We start from the raw sequence: 16,723 nt of genomic DNA on the forward strand, positions 1-16,723 counted from the left end.
CTATTACATCCTTAAAGACTTCGTTGTACTTTTCCAACACTTCTTCTACACTTCCTCGATTCTCCTCTACACATATGTTATTTATGAAATCCTCTCTAAGGATGATTGGTTCCTTAGCGCCTGGTTGAAGGATCACACCTAACTTCGCCAGGTCCTTCCAATCCACTAAGATCCTGCCTTTTACTGCGACATATATTTTTGTGTTTATTTCTCTACTTATGAACATTAATGTGTCACAAAAATACCCCACCATTTCTATATCCTGTTCCCCAAAAGCCTTTGGATTTACATCAGTGTCGTGTAGCGGTACATCATGCCATTTTTCTTCAAATAACTTTTCGGATATAATTGTTATAGGTGACCCAGAGTCAGCAGTGAACTGTAATTCCACATTTCCTATTTTTACATCTCCAATGTGTCCCTTTATCTTTCCATCCACCATTTCAACATAGAGTACAATTTTATCACACATTTCTTCATCAAAATCCCCCACGGTATTCACCTTCACATTTTCTGTTGGTCTCTTTGTTTTACATAGCGCAGTGTAGTGGCCAAACCTTTTACATTTCACGCACCTCTTACCAATGGCCGGACACGACCTACAATCTGCTAGATGTTCTTGCGACCCACATCTGAAACAACTTAAATTTCTACCTCCTACCTTTTTGTCTCTCCAACTTTTCTCTGAACCTTTTTGTTCACTTTTCCTTTTTTCCTGTAAATAAAACACGTTAGCATTACTATTGCTGCATGACAATACTTTTGTAGTAATTAACGATCTTTCAATGGCTTTTGCTATGTCAGTTACATCCTGTATTGTAGGGTTTCTACATGTTAACAACCTCTTTTGCACCTTTTTAGAGTAACAATAAAACACCACTTGGGGCCAGATGTAGGTGCCCGAATACCGGTCGGAAACGGCCGAAAATACCGATTTTCGTCCGTTTCCGACCGGTATTTGGACATTGTTATGTCGGTGTGCAGAAAACATACATATTCGGTAATTTTACCGATTCGTTAATTTTACCGAATCCCCTAACCCTAAGGGCATGTATGTGTGTCACATGGCACCCAAGCCTGAAACAGGGGTGCAACAGGGTGTCAAAGTGACACCCTGTTCCCCCTGTCAATTTGGTAATTTTACCGATTCGGTAATTACCAAATCGGTATTTGCTATTGATTCCTATGGGCTTCAAGGCCCATAGGAATCAATGGCAAATACCGATTCGGTATTTACCGAATCGGTAAATACCGAATCCTACCGAATCGGTAAAAATTACCGATTTTTTATCTACATCTATTTTACCGATTCATAAATACAGAATCGGTAAAATTCGGTATTTATGAATCGGTAAATTAGATTTACCTACATCGGGCCCTAGGTCTCTTATATAGATGTCAGTCATTTAATTGAATTCACAATCCTTTGCTAAGACTCTTAAACACGCTATGTACTCTTCCACTGTTTCACCTTTTTCCTGTTTTCTCAACGCAAATTTATGCCTACCAACCATTATATTGCTTTCCTCATCATACTGTTTTTCTAGCCTTTTGATAGCTTCTTGATATTCATTGAGAGGTATAAACACACCAGGTGGACTTTTGTATTCTGGTAGGCTATCGAATACCTCCTGACCGGCTTTCCCCAATAATCCAAACGGAAGTGATTTTTTCCTTTCAGGATTGTATCCCTTGCCATCTATTGATATAATATAGTTTTCAAAGGCTCTCAACCAACTTTTCCATTTCATAATGGGTTTCCCTGGTTCTTCTAGAAAGAGTGGTGGAACACAGATATTGTTACTTTGAGCCATCTTTCCTTATACTTCCTCCAGTGACTGATGTTTTGCTTAGATTGCTCTCCTTTTATTTACTTTTCTCAATATTACTCCTTTTTTTTCCTATTTACTTTGGTATTTTTTCCATTCACAGATACCTTTCGTTCCTCTTTCACTGTTTTTTGCTTAGTTTGGGTTGCTTGTAAATATTGCGCACTCCCATGTACTTTTTACTCCGCCTCTAATGATTTTTATTTATTCCGCTTAATACATAAATTTGCGTTTATCTTTTGTTTATTAAGCGTACATTTCTTTCTCTGAGGCAATGTGCGTCCTTTTTATCTTATTATGCAATGTTTACTCCTTCGTGTTAGTCGCCCGTACTTCGCGCGTTATTCTGACTAGATTTGCCTTTTTCCATTTCTCAAAATGGCCGCACGCTGTTACGTCATCTGACGTTGTGCCAATGAGCTGTCAGCGATGAGCAGGACACCTAGATCGATCCCGTCATCCCTCACGCGCGTCTGTCAGTTTCGCTGAGCGCCTCCTCACTAGTATTTCTCAGTGGCGGCTTTATTAGAGGTATGACACTTACTTTTTCTCCTTTTTTCAATTTCCACCGTTCTTTTGTAGTTACCCTCTGTTTATATTCTGGTACCGTAGCACACCCTTCTTTTTTGGATGTTGTCCGTGAGCCTCTCCTTCACTTATACCCTCGTCGCCATTGTTGTAAAGAGGAGACTAACTGCAGTGAAAGGATTAAGTTATTTATTCAAACAGAAAGGCTCATGGGGATACTGCGGGAGCAGAGGTCAGGTTAGGGACAAGATATGGAAAGCCAGGGACGCCGGGGTGATGTCACATAAATACAATTCAAGCATTCCAAAATGGAATGTGTGACGTAGCGTCACCAACACAAAGAACATACTGCAGAACTACGATACGGTCGCCGATAAGGACCAAGGTTAACAAATCACAACAGGTATGGTTTTTACCAGGAATTTTCTGTGTCTCAGGTAAGATCAGATTCAGCTTAGAACATTTCCTTTGAAGTGCACGTGGTGTGCTATGATAGCTATTTGCCTGCTGTGATCTAGTATGTCACTTGCAGCAGCTAAGTCTATGAGTACAATTAAGAAGGTGTCATCCAGGCTAGAAAGCCTTTCTTTTCTGATGGATACTACTAACCTCCGATTATTCAACATTAGAACATGCCCAGCGCCAGAATGAATCTTGAAGAAAATAAAAATAGCATTGGTCCAAGGCATCGCTAAGCGGCTCTGTGTTGACTTAATTCCTCTCTGACGTTATGATGGAGCCGTAGATAAGTGCCACCCCTACGCATTGATGTCAGTTACTTGCTGTGCCTTCATTTGCGGATCGAAAGCTCACTCTCATCTTTTCATTGTTAGTTGAGAAGTTTTTACTCAATATTCTTATTTTCTCCAATGTGCAGGGAAACAATGTCCCCTCCTAAAACTACAAGGTTTTAACCTTGTAGGCATAGTCACAAACATATGTCTGTGACAGACTCCCATGAGGTATGCCTCTGGTGTTTTGGGTCGGGCACAACACTTTTTACGAGGAGTGTGCACTTTTGAATGCAAAGATGATCCAGGAATGGGAAGCAAAGCTGTACTTGCTGAACATGGGAAGAAGTCACAGATGTCTGCTCCCTCATGAAGATGAGCGTGCAGATCTGTTCCCGCTCTTGGGGCCATTCCTTAGACAGGTCCTAGTGATGGTCCAAGTCAAAACAGTAGCACAAGAAGGCCATCCAGCACTTGTCCCATCCTACCACTCTCTAATAGGATGTCAGGGTGCCTTGATCCCATTCCAAGGAGCTAATTCCACAAATAATCACAAACCACCCTGAGTTTCTAAGGCCATTTAAGATTTCACACCAGATTAAAGCCGTTGTTGCATAACTTTGGGACACTCTTCCAGCTCCCGCTGATGTGCCATTCAGGCCCAAGGATCTGCAGAGGCGTTCGTTCTAGTTTCTGCCAGTGTATTCACCCTCTGCAACATCTGTATCTCCTGAACTCATCTTGGGTTCTCTTGCACCTTTAGAACAGACTTCCAGTCTGGCACCAAAATCCACACCTGTCCCTTTGTTGATGCTAGTGGCAGAGGAGGAGCCAAACCCAATAGTAGTGGTCAAATTCATTTTGTCTGACTGAGGTTGCATCCCAAAGTGTACCGATGCATCTGTTCCATTTTTAATGAAATTCAGACAGAAACATGCCTTTACCTCGAAGTCACTCTCTAGTACCCCAACAACTTTTTGGGTGCAAATCTGATCAGACTCAGCCGGCTTTCAGAGATAGCAATGGAGATTTTGGGGGGTGATTTTCCTCCACACTGTCATGATGACAATCTGTACATATATGTACAGGAAACCAGTGACTTGGACAGTGCCCCTGACACTGGACTCTATTCTTCCCCTGGACCAGCAATGTAATAGATCACTTTCCTGACTGCTGTTGTAAGACATGCAGCTGCGGTATTAGATTTACAACTTCCATCTATGGAAGTTAGAACCAACTTGCTAACAGATGTTTTGCAATCTGAAAAGGTGTCTCTAAGCCTTTATTGCCATTCACGGGATCCCTGACAGACACCTTAATGGGCATCTGGTTTTGAACTTGTTCCTGTCCACCAGTGCACATGCAGGTAGCTCGGTGACTCCGAATTCTTGACTCAGCAACCCACATCAGAAAGTCTGGTGGGTCAGGCTTCCACCAGCAATGCAAACCCTAATTCATTCTCTACGACGCCCCACCTCCCACACCCCACCCCAACAGAGAGTCAAAGAGAATTGAAGCATTAAGGAAACAAATGTTTTAATCTGTAAGCCTAGTTTTTGGGTCAGTCATTGCCAGCTCTCTTCTGAGAAACTATTCCTGTATTTTATGGAACATGTTTAACAAGATCTTGCCAGCAGAGTCTGAAACGTTTTAGGCTGAACCTAGCTGAAACAATTCAGTATGGTCAGGATAATGTCAAACATATTCTTTGATCAGGCTATATGGCGTGATGTACATGACGGAGAATTAAGACGATACCCAAACGGCATTGATGGCGCTGGACGCCTCAATGGCCTTTGATAGTATTGAATGGCCTTATCTATTCATGGTCCTGCAGCGTCTGGGGTTTGGGCCGGTCTTCTGTGGTTGGGTGCGCCTGCTGTATGAAAGGCCGGTGGCAAAGGTGCGGGTGAACGGTGTACTGTCCCGGGTGTTCCCCCTGCGGCGTGGTACGAGGCAGGGGGGCCCATTGTCCCCTCTCCTGTTCACCCTGGCGCTGGAGCCACTGGCCCACTGGATCAGGAGGGAACGGTCATTCTGGGGTTTGTCAATTACGGATAGCTGGGAAGAGCGTATATAATTATATGCAGACGATGTAGTCCTATACATGGCTAGACCCTGCCATTCCATGGCACAGGCGCTTCACCTTTTTGAACTATTTGGCAGCTACTCTGGCTACAGGATCAATTGGTTCAAGTCATTGATTTACCCCCTCTCGGAGGCCCCTCCGTGGGTCCCGTCGGGGTGTCCGGCCGTGGTTGTCACTAAGGGTTTTAAACACCTCTGAGTGTACGTTACGAGGGATAGGGCGGAGTTCTTCGTCAGGAATTTGGAGCCGCTTCTGGTGAGATTGGCGTCTGACGTTGTGCATTGGCGGACCCTCCCCCTCACTCTGATGGGGCGCACCACGTTGTTTAAGATGTTGGCACTACCGCGCCTCCTGTACATCCTTAAAAAATCGCCCTTCCAGGTGCCAGACGGGGTGTTCCGGCGCGTATCCGAGGATCTGAGGACGTTGCTCTGGGATGGGGGCAACCCGAGGATTGCGTTGCCAAAGCTTACTAGGGGTTGTATGATGGAGGGCTGGCCCTGCCGGATGATAGGCTGTATTATTGGGCATCTCAGCTTCAGGTCGTCAACAATTGGGTCTATGCGGCGGAGTCAGAACCGGCCTATAGGGTGGATAGGCACGTCGCGCAGGAGGTTGGTTGTGAGCCTCTCCTATTCTCAAAGAAGCTCAGGAGGGACTTGCCCTCGCACACAGGGGTAGTATTGCAATGTTGGAGGGAGGCTAACAAGTTCCTTGGTTGGGCCAATGCTGTAACCGGCAGGACCCCGCTTTGGTGTGGTGATCAGTTACCGGAAGTGAGGAAGCTCACTGGCTTTAAGGGCTGAAGATTGATTGGTATTGAGTACCTCTGGGACGTTTGGAGGGGGGAGGCCCCTAGGTCCTTTGACTATTTGAGGAAGGAGTAACGAATGCATGCCTCACAACACTACCACTACTTACGCATTACACATGCTCTACGCTCTCACATACCGGTGAGGACTTCAATACCAGAATACTCGCCAATGGAGGACAGGCTCTTGATGGACCCTATCCTAGAAAAGTCCATGGCCACTATCTTTCGCAAATTGATCAATAACATGCCCGATCCCCTGGTATCACTGCGGGCGAAGTGGAAGGGAGACATTGGCACCCAGGAGGATGATGACTGGCAGGACGCCCTGCAGAGCCCGCGGGAGATAGCGATACGGGTTCGGTTTCGTCTGGTCCAATTTAAGATCCTACATCGGGTCTACTACCCTCGCACACACTTATTCGCCTGGGGCAGGACTCTGTCTCCCTTGTGCGCGAGAGGCTGCAGTGAGGAGAGCATGTTTTTTCATGTCTGATGGGACGGTCCGAGGGTGGCGCCCTTTTGGTCTAAGGTGGCTCGCACTATGGAGATAGTTGTAGGGTCGCCAGTTCCGGTGGAGCCGAGGTGGCTTTTATTAATGATTAAAGGCCCGACTGACTGGACGAGATACAAAGAGATCTGGCTGGCCTTGGCAGCTGGGGTGACGAAAAGGAATATTGCCCAGGGGTGGGGGGCGCAGGAGGCTCCACGATGGGACCAATGGAGGCGAGACTTGGATTGGTGCCAGAGGGCGGAGGAGACGATTTACAAGGCAAGGGGGGGGGTGAAGAAGTGGAGGAAGGTATGGGCCCCTGGTGAAGATAACAAGGATCAGGGGGGGAAGCAGGTGGGGTGTGAACTGCGGGGTGGTCTTTGGGAATGTTTTGACCTGCCTATTGTATGAATCAGAGACTGCTGACTATCTCCTGCTAAATATGTGCTGTTATGTTTTTTATGTACCTGTGAGCAAGGTTAATAAAAAGAAAAAAACAAAAAAACATATTCTTTGATCTAAACTGGCACCATTGTGGTGTTTTGGCCTCACACATGAATTAGATCCATGAGCTTCTCTGGTTACAGTACCTTGCAGGCCTCACTGATGGACATGCTGAATAGATCTTGCCTGTTTGGGGAGAAGGCTGATTCCACACTAGAGCTCTTCAAAGAAAGCTGGGCCATGGCTCATTCCTTAAGCCTCTCTACTTCAGCAAGTTAATAACCTCAGCATTTTTTCCCCTCTGAAGGCTACTGCAAATGATTAGCATACTGGCAATGCTAAGGCCATCAAAAACATAGGGCACTCCTTTTGCCGTCTGGCAATCTTCCAGAAGCTAGCACACCCTGCAGCTCTAGAAGGGACCCAGACTCCAGAAACATGTCTGCTTCAGAAGCCTCATTCTCCTTTCCCTCTGGAGCAGAACCAATGACCTCCATGGCCATTGCATTCCCGAGGTCTGCCCTTTTCTGCATATTACTGATTCTGAGCAACTGGGCCAAGTATTCCTTCAGCACTTGACTCTCAGTGGTAACGTAGGTCAAGGAGTACAACGCTCCCTCCAGGGGGAGGTGGATACAGGATAGTGAACACAGGCTCAACTCCAAATGAGAGCAGCAGCAATTAATCATTGTCCAGTCAAATACTCATTTTTATGAAAAAGTGAGTATTTTATTTAAACTATTACCGAAACAAAAGAAAAAAGCGACATTCACAAACAATTACCCAGTCCCCCCTCCATGAAGTCGGGCTCTCTGTTTCTTTGATGATTCCCTATCTCATTCCCTCCTTCTTCTAGCGATAGTGGTTATTCCCCATTCATTATTAGTAACCTCCAGGGTATGCCCCACTTTCAGTCCGAGTGTCAAGAGTCCACTTTGACTGTAATTTAAAGTCAGCAGTATTACACCACTACAGCGTCAACTCGCAGCAAGTTCCACCCTGGTCCGACAAGCCTGAAATAAGTCTTACCTGCACCTCGCAGGATTGGAGCAACAGGACTTCCTGAGCGCGCCCCTTCCATGGGTCTTGGAGTGGCAGCAATCAATTCTAGTGAGTTCACTGCATGCAGCCCGAGCTGGTTGCAGTTAAACGTCAGAGAGCCTCCACACATGGTTGCGCTTCCGCAGCAACTGGAGGTTCTCGACGGAGTGGCTCCTGGTGTGAATCCTTTGTCATCTGCAGATTCAGAGGCTTGATAGCAGCTTCACTCATCTCAGTGATGACGCAGATCAGATCACTCTACTTCCTTGTCCCGGTTGACCCCCTCTGGCATACGGGGTCACCGTATCATCACAGTACACGGACTCCAGACCAATCGCCACAATGAAGTTGTTAGTGGCGGCCCCTCCTTGCATGCGGGGTTGTGGCCCCACTACCATACTCGGGCAATGGCTTTACCGCACAGCAGCCCCACCTGCCACACTCTGTGTTCCCACTACGCACAGGCTCCAGCCCAATCAGCACAGTGATGCATAAAACTCAATTTACGGCGGCCCTCCTCTGGCATACAGGGGAACCCAACTTTGTTGTATACATGGGCAATGACCCGATTGGTGCAGCATCTGTCTCCTCACACCTCGCAGAGGGAGTCTACTCAACAGGGCTTCCATCCAACGTTCTTCTCTTCCTCAAAGGGCACAATAGTCTTAACAAGCAGACAGGTGCTGCTGCGCCAGGCACCAGAGTAGGCGATCTTGGATTCCTATGTGATTTTCCTTCACCCAGCAGGTCGACTAGTAAGCCTTGGTCCAAGTCCTGGTTAAAGGGAGGAGTCTTGCAGAGCTTCCCCTTCTCACACGGCCTGCCTGGCTGCTTGGCAGATGACAATTTCTGGGGTCTCAAATTCCCTTTTTTATAGTTTCTGTGATTTCAGGGTCTGAGTCTATGAAGATTTATTTTGGAAGTCCGCTTCTTTTGAAGTGTCCTCTCCTCTGCTATCTCTTCCTCTGAAAAGCTTCCCATCACAGCATGAGCAACTCCAAAGCTGGTAGCCCCACAACACAGGCCTGGGGAGTGACTAGAATTCAGACCTGGAGTTTAGCCACAGTGATATGTGTATCAAAATGTTAGCCCAGGGTCCCAGCCCTATTCTTCATGATTCTCTTATCAGCCATGTCTCCCTTCCTGAGATGTGCCCAGACCCCTTTTCTTGTGACCACTCAATGAATCAAAGAGCGCAAGTTGAAGAGAACAGGGGAAGCCTGCCCCTTCCCCCTACAGACTGTGTCCCACCCAGCATACAGGAATGCAGCAAAACACAAATCTGTATGAGGAGATTACTCTACCACCTCTCCATGTTTTACCGTGCAGACCTGGGTCTCCCAAAATGGAACCCAGGGCCCTCCATGTATTGTACCATCTAGAGGCACACATACACCCAAGTACATGTATAAAACCTACACACTGCACAGCACTGTATCATTCATGTACTGTACCACTCATAGGCACACGTACATCCAGCACGTGCATTTAACATGCAGCATTTAACCTGCAGCAATAAAACTACATGAATTGCATGCCCTGCATAGCATTAGAAGTTCCGGCTCCCTAAATTGAGCAAGTGCAGCACATGGTGCGGGTTCTGCCGCAAGAAGCTGAAGAGCCTTGCTGTTCGAGCAATCTTCTGGACCCTGGCCTCACATACCTGCTATGCATCAGGATACCCTCATGGGTGATAGTGCACTACACATAACATAACATGTTTCTATTTTTTAAATATATATCATTATTGAAAATCAGGAGTCAGATATTCGACTTCGGAGTGGATCCAATCAGAGGCCTGGGCTCTCTTTAAGGCCAATGACCATCACGTTTCACGCAAAATGCAGTCAATAGTTTTCAAGTTTCAAACTTTTCTTATCAAAAGAATAATGTGCTTTTTTGCAGCAGAAAGAAGGTATCAAACATTTTTGTACCCCACACCGGCCTATTTTTCCTTAACCCAGTTCCCTGTATCCTTATGAAAACATTTTCAATGTTAATTTAAAAAAGAGAAAAAAATGATAACTCATGGACACAAGTCTCCTGTGTAATGATTTACCATAAGCACCCGTGGATATAGTCATCGTAAATCGCTCTTTGACAAGAGTTAGTACATTTTGTTTTGGAGAGGTAAGAGGGTTGTAATATGCACAATGTTTTACAAATGACAACATTATATCTTCCTGAAGTTGGAGCTTGCGGTGATCAATACTACTCAACATAAAACAGCTAAGCTCTCCAAAAACCCCTGGCTACAGTCATAAAAATATCAAAGCACCATTAAATTATGCAGAATTTATAAGTGTACTTAATTAATGCTTTCGGCTTTCAGCACAACTTGAAATTAAGAGACGTGAAAGCAGGATAGTTTATTTCCTGTCTTGTGAAATAAACATTGGAAGAAGATTAGAAAGAATCTACAGGTGTTTCATCCAGAACAAAAAGCATTAGCGTCAAGTAAAAAATGTACACTTTAAGTGTTTGAAAATGTATGTTTATCTAGCTTCGTGCACTAAATACATTTTGAGAGCAGTGTTGGGTGCATTGCATTCATTGTTTAATTTGAAAATACAAATAATAATAATGAATATGTGAAGGGGTTCGGAGTTAGGCACAAAGTAAGCACTGTTGGTATTAAGCAATGTATGATTTTTACAAGGGACTCAGCTACAAAACAAAACCGATTAGCCCCTTCGCTGCTAGGCCTTTGTCCACACTGTGCTAAGTCTTTTTTGAGCTATTTGGAGAAGTTCGCACTTAGGCCCCTATAACTTTTTGTCTACATAAGGTATCCATGCCAAATTTGTGCCCTTTTTTCCAACACCCTGAGGATTCTAAAGGTACCCAGGCAGCGGCGGCTGGTCCATAGGGGCAGCTGGGCAGCGCCCCACTAAGCAATCATAAAGAGAAACTGCTCACTGAATCGGGCAAGAATGCAAGCAGACTATCGTCTGTTTACATTTCCGACCTGTGCTGACAGCAGCTTCACAAGTGAAAGTGCGCATGAGTCAACAGACGCACAGCGCACGCAGGTGAGAGCAGCAGGAGTCCAGAACTGGACTCCGACTGCGCATCTGCGAGAAGGGCGCTTTCGTTTTTCAGCTCCCCACTCCATTCACATTACATTAGGTATGCTGCGCATGCCTAGTGTAGTGGTGGAGTCTGAGGATAGAATCCTGCTCGGGCGGTGACGTAGGGTTGCCCTATGCCCTGTCCCATCCCAGGATACAGCCGAGTAGCCACCCCCAGTCTTCTGATTTGCCAGTCCACTTCAAAGAAAAGAGCGGGGAGAAGTTAATTCCACTGACGTCTTGTGGGTGATGATACGCGGGACCGGAGCGGGAGATGCCTGGTAAGTTTATTTATTTGTTTTTATGTAATCATTAAATGAAACACCTTCCCTATCCCCCCCCCCCAACACAACCCCCCCACACCACCTTCCCCAACCGTCTAGGTCACCCAGTTAGACGTCACTTTGAAAACTGGTACTTGTAGTTTAAGTTTTGTAGCAAGACCTCCCTCCTGCACCACAGAGCAGCTGAACGCCCGGCACTGCCTTCCAAGAAACCCTCGAATGTGGCAGCGGCACGTCGGCTCAGAGTCTGAAGGGCAGATAGTAAGGGATGCCGAGGTGAGGGCGTGTGGCAGGAGCAAGAGAGAGAGAAAGAATGAGAAGCAGAGAGAGTGAGAGCAAAGAGAGAGAGCGTGTGTACGAGCAAAGCGAGAGTTAAAGGGAGAGAGCGAATGCAGGCTTCAGAAAATGAAGGTAGCTGAACACAGGAGCGTGCGAAGGTTGAGAAAGAGACATATTAGATCGCACTAAGGGTGTGGAGGAGAGACATGTCTCTGGACATGTTACATTCCTACCATAGTCACGTTCGAAAACAATGGAAGTAAAATATTCGCCGTTTTTTGGCATTAACTTGACAAGTTAGAATGTGCTCTTCCACTTTATTAAGTTCCTCCACATACAAATGTTTCCATTTTTACGCCACAGGAATGTAAATAAACAATTCGGCTGATTTAGTAATACTTTTTCAGCAGGGTTAGTTGTCCTTTAGTCACGACGCTCGTGAAAACCAGGCCCGGACTGGCCGTTGCGGGCACCGGGCAATCCCCCGGTCGGCCGCAAGGGTGGGGGCCGGTTTTGGGCCCTGGGGGCCGTTTTTGTTACAGAGCCGTTTTTGCAGCATAGCTGCAAAATCGGCCCTGTAACAAAATCGGCCGAAAAGCGGCCCTGGCAAAGCGCTCGGCCCCCCCGAGGGGGGGCCGGCCGAGCACTTTGCCAGGGCCGGTTTTGGTTCCCAGTCCGGCCCTGGTGAAAACAGAGTTGATGATACAGCATTCCGGTCACATATACTAGCAAGAAATTTAAACAATTGCAAGGTCTACCCCAGGCATCCCTAATGGTCCAGACCAGTTCTGCAGCAGCAGCAGGGACGTGGGGTACTGTTATTATGTTTACTGTGGTGGATTATGCATTGTGGAATGGGGAAGTCCGTCATCTTTCATATTTTCCATCTGTTTTTCCCCAACATCTCCTGCTTTCAACCCGTTTGTTGCCTTAAACATTTTGTACTTGCTCCTACTTTTTACGTCCTCAGAGTGGTTGGTATAATGATCGATCATGAAAGAGTTTAGCTTGTTTTGCTCATTAAATCGTGCCACGCGAAGTAACGCCGCTTATCACATCAGATTGAAGCCATTATGACTGGCGTCTGAGTTGGCTGAGACAGATGTATTATCTGAATTAACCCGTAACCTTCTCAGAGATTTTGCGACTACATAACTTATATTGCAGATTTTAAAAACGTGGTGAGAAATCATTCATGATGTGCTTCGTTGCGCTATAAGATCAGCTATAATGTATGCATTCTGACGTGTCACATTGCTGTCCTCTTATTAATTGTGTCACTTCACATAGACAAATGCTCCGATTCAGAAACCGGAGCAAACATGGCTCGCCGCAGTGCAGTACGACAATGTTACGCCTCACCACTTTCAAATGTCACCAGCCGCCACTGTACCCAGGGTTCGTGGATTCCCCTGGAGGGGACCCACAAATTAGCCAAAATACAGCTAAATGTTGTGTTTTTTTTAAAAAAATTGGGAAAATTGCTGCAGAAATAAGCATCTGTTGTTTTACCTGAAAATGGAATCAACAAAGGGTTTGTGGTGCTGAAATCACCATCTTCACATTATTGAGGAAAAGGCAGACTTTTGTCAGAAAACCAATAATTTTTACAAAGTTTTGGCATTTTACTGGAACATAGCCTATTTTTGCTGCTTTTTGTGCTTTCAACCTCCTTCCACCGGAAAGCTGTACATTTCTGAAAAGCAAAGGGTCCTTTGTGTAGATCCTTCAAGGTTTTTTTTTATAGAAACTAACAGTTGAAAATAAGAACAATTGAAAATGAGTTGAAAAAAGAGCCATTTGTGCCAACGTTTTCACCTGTAACTTCTTCTAAGTATTACAGATTCCTGAAAACAATATACTTTTATATTCTCTGGACGGTTCCAGTTGTGGGGATATATAGGACTTGTAAGTACACCAAGAACCTGAGGAACCCAGAGCCAATAACTGAGCTGTGTCTTGCAATGGTTTTTCATTGTGTACCAGGTATATAGCAACTAATTTGGCAAAATATAAAGAGTGAAAAATAGGTATCAAAGACACCCATGTTTTTCCAAAATGGGAAAAAAATATAGGGTTTAGAAACAGTAGCTATTTGCACATTTCTGAAATTGTGGGTACCCATGCTAGCTTGTGAATTGTAGGACATTTTTCAAAGTGACTTTGCGTTACACATTGAATTACATTAGGAAGGCAGAAATGCATAGAAAGTCAATAGGCAATAATAGTTGCTGTACAATGCTGCGTTCCCCTAAGTCTCCTGATAATAATGGTACCTCACTTATGTGGGTAGGCCTGGTGCCCGTGACAGGAAACAGCCCAAAACGCAATATGGAGACACCACATTTTCACAGGGAAAACAGACCCTTTTTTTTGCAAAATGCCTAGCTGTGGAGGGGGGCTGCCTTTTTTATGCAAAGTGCCTAGCTGTGCATTTTGAACCATAGCTCTACCGGCACCTATGAAAACCTAGCAAACCTATACATTTCTGAAAACTAGACACCCAGAGAAATCCAGAATGGGGTGACATGAGTGGCTCTCACCAGGTTCTGTTACCCAGAATCCCTTGCAAACCTCAAACTTTGTTAAAAAAAATACAGTTTTCTCACATTTCTGTGATGGAAGGTTCTGGAATCTGTGTGGATCCACAGCATTCCACTCACCCCGCATTCCCAAAGTCTGCCAATAAAAATGGTTCCTCACTTGTGTGGGTAGACCTGGCGCCCGTGATAGGAAACGGGCCAAAACTCAATGTGGATACACCACATTTTTACAGAGAAAACTGACCCTTTTTAGGCAATGTGCCTAGAGCCACACAAGTGAAAACAAGAAAGAGTTCTCCCAGTTAGTTTGAGGTCCAGAGGGGGGAGACAAAAGTAAACTAGGCAATAAAGGGTACCTCTAGAAGGACCTATATTACTTTTACCATAGGAATATATCCTAGAAACACTCACATTGGAAGGATGCTAAACATAGAAGCCAAAACATCAAGATATTATTAAAAAATATTTTTATTTGTCTTTTTTATATATTTTAGTTTGAACTATTAGTTTATAAAGATTTGTGCATCTATACATTTCATTTTATCGCATAACATCACTGACATAAGTTCATACACGTTCATTGTTTAATTTATACAATTGAATAAAGTGCAGATTAGACAAAGGATGTGCCCCTAACAGTGTAATATATTACTAACATACATACACTCTCACATACCAGTCATACCTATACATTGATTTAAAAGTACATGACAACATATAAACAAAACTAAATACAATAAAACAGTAACCCGAAGTTATAATTGGTGGTTCACAGTTGGAACATAGATTTAACAGTTCTACCTATTAATCATTGATCTGTGTGTCATTGACCAATGTTTGATTCGTTGTCCAGATCTTTTTTGGATGTACGGCCTGAGTGTTTCTAGGATATATTCCTATGGTAAAAGTAATATAGGTCCTTCTAGAGGTACCCTTTATTGCCTAGAGCCACACAAGTCAACGCCTCCTGGATTCCTCTGGGTCTCTTGTTTTCCAAAATGTACAGGCTTGCTAGGTTTTCATAGGTGCCGGGAGAGCTATGGTTCAAATTGCACAGCTAGACACTTTGCAAAAAAAGGGCAGCCCCCCACCCCTATGTTGAAAAAAGCCAGCGTAATCGCTGTCACCTAGTGAGTTCTCTGCCCCTCCCCCCGGGGGAAGATCAGGGGCTACTAACCCCATCTGCCTCCTGGGGGGGAGGGGGGGGGCAGGAAGGCTGTGACTTTTTTTGGGTGGGCATTGTCATGCCCATTTTGGGTAGCCCCCACTCCTGAACTTTGAAAAAAATCCTTGGTGCCCAGTGAGCTTTCTGCCCCCCTCCCACTGGCATAGCAGATAGGAGGCTATTACCCCCATCTGCCTCCCAGGGTCAGAAAGACTGTAAAACATGTTTTTGGGGTTGGGGCATTGGCATGCCCATTCTGGGCAGCCCCCACTCCTATGTACAAAGCAAAACAAATCCCTGGTGCCTAGTGGGCTTTCTGCCCCCATGGGGTGCAGATCAGGGGCTTTTGCCCCCATCTGCCTCCTGATGGGGGCAGAAAGACTTTTGCCTTTTTGGGAGCAAAGGGTTGGGGGCATTGGCATGCCCATTCTGTGCAGCCCCCACCCATGGCCTATAAATAAATAATACCTGGTGACTAGGGTGCTTTCTGTCCCCTTGGGGGGCAGATAAGGGGCTATTGCACCCATCTGCCTCCGGGGGCAGAAAGACTAGCACTAGTTTTGGGATGGGGCATTGGCATGCCCATTCTGGGCAGCCCCATCCCTACGTACAAAAAAATCCATGGTGCTAGTGGGCTTTCTGCCCCATGGGGGCAGATCCGGGGCTATTGCCTGGAGGGGGCAGAAAGCCTTTTGCCTTTTTGGGAGGGAAGGGTTGGGGAATATAGCATGCCCATGGTGGGAAGCCCCCACCCCTGGCCTATAAAAAATAATCCCTGGTGTCTAGGGTTATTTTTGTGGGCTGGGGGCAGAAAGACTGGTTGTGCCAGAAGGTATTGGGGGGAGCAAAGGCCCTTGCCCAAGGGGCTGCTCCACACTCTCTGGTTGCTCCACTAGGGAGGGGTACCATTGGAAAGGGGAGATTCTTCCCTGTCCAACGATAACTCTCCCCTGTGTTTCGGACAGGTGCTGCGGGCCTAATATAGCCCCATGAGCACTGAAGCAGTGAAACTGAAACTACATTTTAGTTTCGTTTTCAACATACTGATGACAGCACATTGAAAGAAAAAAAAGGCTTGGGAGGTTAGGGAAGCTCTTCCCCACCTCCCAAGGCAAAAAAGAAAAAAAGGAAATCCTTCTGCTGTTTACAGCAGAGGTAATTTGTGCAAGTGTGCTCATGACGGAATGGTTACGTCATGAGCACAGGAGCACTGGTGCTCATGACGGAACCATTCCATCATGAGCACTGAAAGTGTTATGCTCCTATTTGTTCCCCCTTTTTGAAACAGCCAAATTAACTTTAGCAACTTAAAGTTCTTTTCAAATTATTTTACAGTGGTGTTTTTATGGTGTTAGGAGAGGTCCTTCAAACATCAGTCACCAAGATCGTAATCACTAATTCAGACGGAAAGAGTT

This window comes from Lissotriton helveticus, chromosome 4_1, assembly GCF_964261635.1.
Source record: "Lissotriton helveticus chromosome 4_1, aLisHel1.1, whole genome shotgun sequence".
Lineage (NCBI taxonomy): Eukaryota > Metazoa > Chordata > Amphibia > Caudata > Salamandridae > Lissotriton > Lissotriton helveticus.